The sequence below is a fragment of the Alosa alosa genome, chromosome 21 (genome assembly GCF_017589495.1).
Source record: "Alosa alosa isolate M-15738 ecotype Scorff River chromosome 21, AALO_Geno_1.1, whole genome shotgun sequence".
In the NCBI taxonomy this organism is placed as follows: Eukaryota; Metazoa; Chordata; class Actinopteri; order Clupeiformes; family Clupeidae; genus Alosa; species Alosa alosa.
This window is the reverse complement of record NC_063209.1, coordinates 10,891,277-10,898,066: the sequence shown is the minus strand read 5'-3', so window position 1 is coordinate 10,898,066 and position 6,790 is coordinate 10,891,277.

The window sequence follows — 6,790 nt, the reverse complement described above, 5'->3', positions numbered from 1 at the left end:
AAATTAATTTATTGTGTGCCCCCCCGTGCCGTGCATTCAGAGGGTGTCATAATGATCCTACACTTCCAATTTCGTGCAGTTTTGACTATGTTAGGTTACAGATACCTGTGATTACAACACCTCATTTTTACTTTTTTGTGTTTAACTAGGTGGCACTATACATGAAATGAGTGGTTATGGAATGGGTTGACATGGCCCTTTGAGATCAACATACAAAAACAAAATGGTCCTCCTAAACCCTACGGTTCTCGAGATATTCACAGAAAACTGTGTCTGCCCTACCCTCCTTTCGGGGGTGCAGTCCAGCGGGGGGGCTACAGATCAAAACGAAAAACGATGGTTCCATGCTATTCATATGGGGTTACATGCCCACCATGTTTCGTCTACCCCGGTCTTTCAGTGTCCCGGGAATCCTTGACGGAAATTTGGACATGCGAAAAAAAAAAAATAATCTGACTAAACCTATATGACGCCGCTTCGCTGCGCGGCGGTCATAATAACTCCACATCCTTGCAGCATACAATTTCCTTCACTGTAACATGTCCGGGTTGCACCATCTATTGTTTCTGAACAGCACCAATCCACCACCCTTCTTTTTGCCAGAAAGTTTACAGTCTCTGTCCAAACGAGCTACACTGAAGCCGGGCAGCTCAACGTTAGAAGTGGGGATTTGACTTGTTAGTCACGTCTCCGTAAAGCATAGTAAACTACATTCCCTGTATAATCTCTGGTTTCTTACCAGGGAAGCCAGTTCATCAGTCTTGTTAGCCAGCGAGTTCACGTTTCCCATCACAATCGATGGAACTGAGGGCTTGTATCTCCATTTATCTTTATTTATCTTGATGGCTTGTATCTCCATTTATCTTTATTTATCTTGATTTATCTTTACTAAATTTAAATAACACAACTCCATTTTTATTGATATAACCTGAAATACATAATTAAATTACATGACTTATTCATGTTTTAAAAAATGGATTAATGGAGTTTTGGAAAGGAGCTATATCGTTTTCAAGACATATAACAGTCTAGCTACATATCTGGGAAAGTAGGCCTATGATGTGATCATGCTTGCATATATCTTATGTCAGCCTTTATATGAAGGAAAAATATGTTATGTCTCATGATTGTTTTGCATTCATGTCACCTGAAGCATGCCCGGTAGAAACATCTATTCAAAAGCACAGATCTAAGCATGCCATAACCAACTTTTGATTCTTTGATATGGAAAGTTCATTATTTTGGGCTGTTACAATAGAATTTCAGCCCAATGTTGGATACCATTTAGATATTTTCTGCAATTTCAAAACCGGATTACTTGGGAACGGCTTACTATGCAGAGGAATTCTTCAGATCCTCGTGTCCGGTAAGGTCTGCAGTTTATTTATTCTGGACGTTGTTTAAAGGTATAAAAATAGTGTTTTGTAGCGGCAAAATGACTTCCCTGGTCACTTCCAGGGTAACGAGTTTTGACTAAAAATGGTAAAATCGAACTTTCTCAAAACACATCCGAATGACATGATTTTGATGTCAACTCAACGTATGTACTCCCAATCATCCGTAAATTGATCTAAAGTGCATTTTACTCCGGATAATTCCTTTAAGTTATGTGTACATTTAGTGACTGTACACTCATTGGCCTGTAGATGGTGGTGCACACATATACACACGCACACACACACACAGGCATGCACATATCGGTATCGGCAATTAGAACCGCCGATACATAATTACAAATTCAGTAGGATTAAAGAAAAACCAAATATTCATCATCATCATCATGGCTGCATTTCCAGTATTGGCGATACATAGTCGTTTGTCCACCAGATGGCGCACCGTTGCAGTGAGACGTAATTTTGTTGGAAGTTAATCTAAAGTGGGTTGGAAAAACAATGGACACTTCCTACAAGGACTGTAGTTTACCGCAGAGAACGTCTAATAAGGATAGGACGATTTTCACATGAAATGTAATTCCCATTTCATCTTGAAGCCGAAATAAATCTGAGAATGTTTATCTGACATGCTTGGTTTTTACTGCAGGTACGTTAATCTTATAATATCAATAGCTATAGGACCTAGGTACAATAATGTTACCGTTAGCATTGGTTGAGTGATGGAGGCCAATTTGATTGCATTTGTAGAAAACTATGTGGTTATACCAAGCAAATTGATAGCAGCACTAATTGTATCTTTCGACTGTCATCTCATTTGCTTATGACCATAACCTAGGCTACTAACAGGAGCTAAGTGAGTTAGCCACAACACGTTCGCTACATGATGGTTTTTTAATGGAAAATATATAGGCTACCTGAAAGATAACCTGTCTATGATGCATCCTAAACACCGGGCTGGGACATTTCTGCTCAAAGTCTCAAAAAGCATCTGAGTCAACGTTCATTCCCAAACACCCATATAGGCTATCCTCTATTTTCAAAGGTGATTCAGAGCATGGCTCAAAGTAAAGTAAAGTAAAGTAACTAGGACTGAAACAATATAAATTCATCAAAGTGAATAATTTGTGTCAACTCGCCGCAATGTAGATTTATTAACGCACCAGTGATGATCTACATCTCCATTTAAACCAAATGTTTTAGAGTGCACGTTGAGAGATGTATCCAGGGCAGGGCTGTACCTACATATATTTGTTGCACGTGCTACAAAAATCATTCTTTACGATGGATGATTTAGTACCAACGTTACACTGGTCCGATACAGTTTTGCCTATGGCTACCGTGAGACTGAGATGCTTTTTGTTTGTTCGAAGTGTGTGTTTAGGGTGTGAGAGGGGAGTCGATGTGCTTTGATTCCAGCTTGGTAGTTGTAGTCTATGCGATTAAAGGGTAAAGGATCAGATAGACAAACAGACAGGTGTGTGTGTGTGTGTAAGAAAGAGAAAGAGAGATACCAGCATGGACGGATTATGAACTTTCAGGCCCCTGGGCCCAGATGTATTAAGGGCCCCCCACTAATGGGGGGCATTTTTTTAAATTTATTTGACGTGATTTCCTGTATTCTGGTGCATTTTGGGGATGGGCAATACTTTAGTTCAATCAGATTCATAGCCTATTTTTTGATATGATGTGTTGATATTGAGGCAATGATTCCATGCAATACGATGGATGATTTAGTACCAACGTTACACTGGTCCGATACAGTTTTGCCTATGGCTACTGTGAGACTGAGATACTTTTTGTTTGTTCGAAGTGTGTGTTTAGGGTGGGAGAGGGGAGTCGATGTGCTTTGATTCCAGCTTGGTAGTTGTAGTCTATGCGATTAAAAAACATGTATGTGTGAAGTATCCAAACAATGATAACGCTTTCATTATGGCTGCTTTAGCCACAGACCTTGAGCTACTCTACAGTGGGTTGGGTTACATTTAGAAGTGTCCACTTCATTCACGCTTTCCGTGATTAACACAGCTGGGTGAAATGTATTACTACTGATATGCAAAACTATTAACTTTTTGCCAAGAGGTGGCAGCTTAAGTCCGCTTGATGCTGTAAACCATTGGTTCCCAAAGGAGATTTTATTTGGGTCGACAGCATAGCCTAGTGACCATTTATGTTGTGTAATAGGCCTAGCATAGGGCCTACCTTATATAGTTTGTTAACAGTCACGGTTTTGTCATAACTCCTCTATGCATTTTTGCATTTAGAATATAGTAGAGGGGCCTATGTGTCTAATTTGGGGGCTTGTGGGATTCACATGTTAATTTTTGGAGAGTATTATATCTTTGTTCTAGGGGTTCTTAAGAGTAAAAAAAAAAACATGTCTCCATTTTTTTGAAGGTTTTAAAGGACCCAAATCAAAGGTCAAATTCAGAAAAGGTCAAATTTGGTGTTTTGTCCAACCTCACATTGCTGGTATTATAGCATAGGGTTTGGTGCCAAAAATCAAAGATATTCTACAAGGTAGTGTGCAAAAGTGGGCCACATAAACAATACAACATTATAAAACATTTTTAGGCTGATGATTGATCTCTTTAACAAGAAATTGGCCTAAAATTCTCGAAATTGTCCACTTATAAAAATAATACTTCAATATCAATACAATCAATTCATGCCTATTAGTGTGCTTGAGTGTAGGCCTAGTCTGCTCTGTCAGTTCTTGTCTACACCCATTCAGAGCACAAAGTGCAGAGATCTCTGTTAAATCAAATTTAATAGACTTTTAGTACCAGCTGAAGTCTGTAAGGCCTTCCGTCGCCTATGTAAGTGTGAAGAAAAGAAAGGGTAAAGGATCAGATAGACAGACAGGTGTGTGTGTGTGTGTGTGTAAGAAAGAGAAAGAGAGATACCAGCATGGATGGATTATGAACTTTCAGGCCCCTGGGCCCAGATGTATTAAGGGCCCCCCACTAATTGTTGTGGGGGGCATTTTTTAAAATTTATTTGACGTGATTTCCTGTATTCTGGTGCATTTTGGGGATGGGCAATACTTTAGTTCAATCAGATTCATAGCCTATGTGTTGATATGATGTGTTGATATTGAGGCAATGATTCCATGCAATGGCTTGGGCTCCCTTACTCCTTGGGCCCGGTAGGCCTGTGCAGTAATCCATCCCTGACTACCAGTGACAGTTGGCTGATGATAGCTGGCAGTGATAGAATTCAGAATATCAAATAAGCACATAGTGCTCTGTTCTTCATGGTTGGTGATATTAGTGACCACCTAGCCTTCTACATTTGAGCAAGCACATTTTCATAGTTCATGTTAGCACAGTCTAGTTAGGTTATATTCTGAGGTGTGTCTTTCTGTTAGTCAGGTGATGGCACACATATTCTAAAAGAAACAGATTTTGGGCTATGTATCCAGTGGCAGATATGTGTGGACTGGTGAATGACCCATCACTAGAGACATATTGTTTTTGTCCATGAGAGAGTATGGAGATGGGGATCACAGATCAGCCAACGATTACATTGTTACAGTGCAGTTATTTTACAACAGAACAAAGCAGTTTGGCACAGGAACTGCTACAAATCCACCTGTAACAGTGATCATCTGCAGCATGCTAAGATTCGCTACTAGAAATCATGTGAAGCAGGCAGGACTCAGTGTCTTCAGAAAAGACGTGGTAGACCATCTTCTGAACCTGCAGCAACACCTGCAACTGCATCAAGTCCATCTTGGACTTTGTACACTTGTTCAGCAGCAGCTGTTGCCAGCATAGATAAGTGCTTCTTCTGTCAGAAGCAGACAAAAGAGCGTCTTCATGAGGTGTCCTCTTTCAATGCAGGCCACCAACCAAGAACTATAAGTAATTTTTTGAAGTCAATGACTTTTAACAGGTAGCCAGTGTAAAGATATGCTAGGATGGGGGAAATATGTTCATATTTTTTGTGTGTGTGAGCAGCTGCATTTTGAATAAGCTGTAAGCTCTTTAGACAGGTATTATTACAGCCAGTATAATAGCATTGCAATAGTCTATCCTTGAGATGACAAAACATTAATTTCTCGGCATCTGGTAAGGATAAGGACTTCCTTATCTTTGAAATGTTCCTTAAATGGTAAAATTAAGTTTTGCTGATCTGTTTTATGTGATTACTTAGTGCTAGGTCCTGGTCAATTATAACTTCCAGGTTTTTAACACTTGTGGATGAGGTCAGTGGAAGATCACTATATGTAGCCTGTGATGTGGATAGGATATCCCTCATCTTTTTAGAACCTAAAACCATGACTTCTGTTTTATCTGAGTTCAAAAGCAGGAAATTATTTGTCATCCATGTCTCTTATACATGTGTCAAGTTTGGCTAACGGGGTTAATTCGACAGGTTTTATGGAGAGCTATAGTTATGTATCATCTGCTAAACAACAGGGGGCCCCAGTACTGAGCCTTGAGGCACTTTTACCATAATCTGGGTAGATGGTTTATTATGGACCTGTACAAATTGTTGACGGTTAGGAAGATATGATCTAAACCAAGCGAGTGCTGAGTCTTTGATGCCTATCAAATTTTCAAGCCTAAGTAGTATGTCATGGTCTATGGTAGGGTTTCTCAACGGGCGGTACGTGAGTTTTTTTTTTTAGTTTTTTTTTACATTTTAAACTTTCATGGTTTTCACATATTTTTGGTGCAAAAATAGGCTACCTGAAATAAATAGGCTATTTTTTCATTCATGGGTTTCAAACCCCCTACCGGCCCCAGCTACATTTTACTGTTTATCTATGCTCAGTGGTCATACAGTGCAGTTTGGGCCTGCACACGTCCGGACTCACGTCCCCCAGCCCCGCTTGCTGTTGTTCTGCAGCTGCTCTGAGCGAAGTATCCACGAAAAGACTGTTGCTAATCAAATACGAAATATATATAGGCCTAAACAGGAATCTGTTTTGTGATTGATTTTTGTCCATGATAAAATGACACGTCTTGTTGCCTACATTTAATGTTCCTATTGATTTAAAGAAAAATCATTACAACCAATGCTGATGTGGTAGTGTTTTTTTTTTACCCAACCAGTCTCCTATTGCTTCTAACAGTGGGCTAAATCTGCTTAATAATAAAATAGGCTCATAGGGACAATTTCTTATAATTCCAGAAGAAACCAAAACAGCACAGAAATGGGCTCGTTTTTTATTTAAGCAATATAGCATGAGCGTGAGTGGCCTATAGCCTACCCGGGGGTGTAGTTGTTTTTTTTTAATTGTGTGTGTGTGGGGCTGCCAGAGGATCAAAGTAAGGTCAGGGGGGCGTTTGCTCAAAAAAGGTTGAGAACCACTGGTCTATGGTGTCAAAGGCAGCGCTGAGGTCCAGGAGGACCAGTATCGATACAAGGCTAGGTTTTTTGAGGGAGGG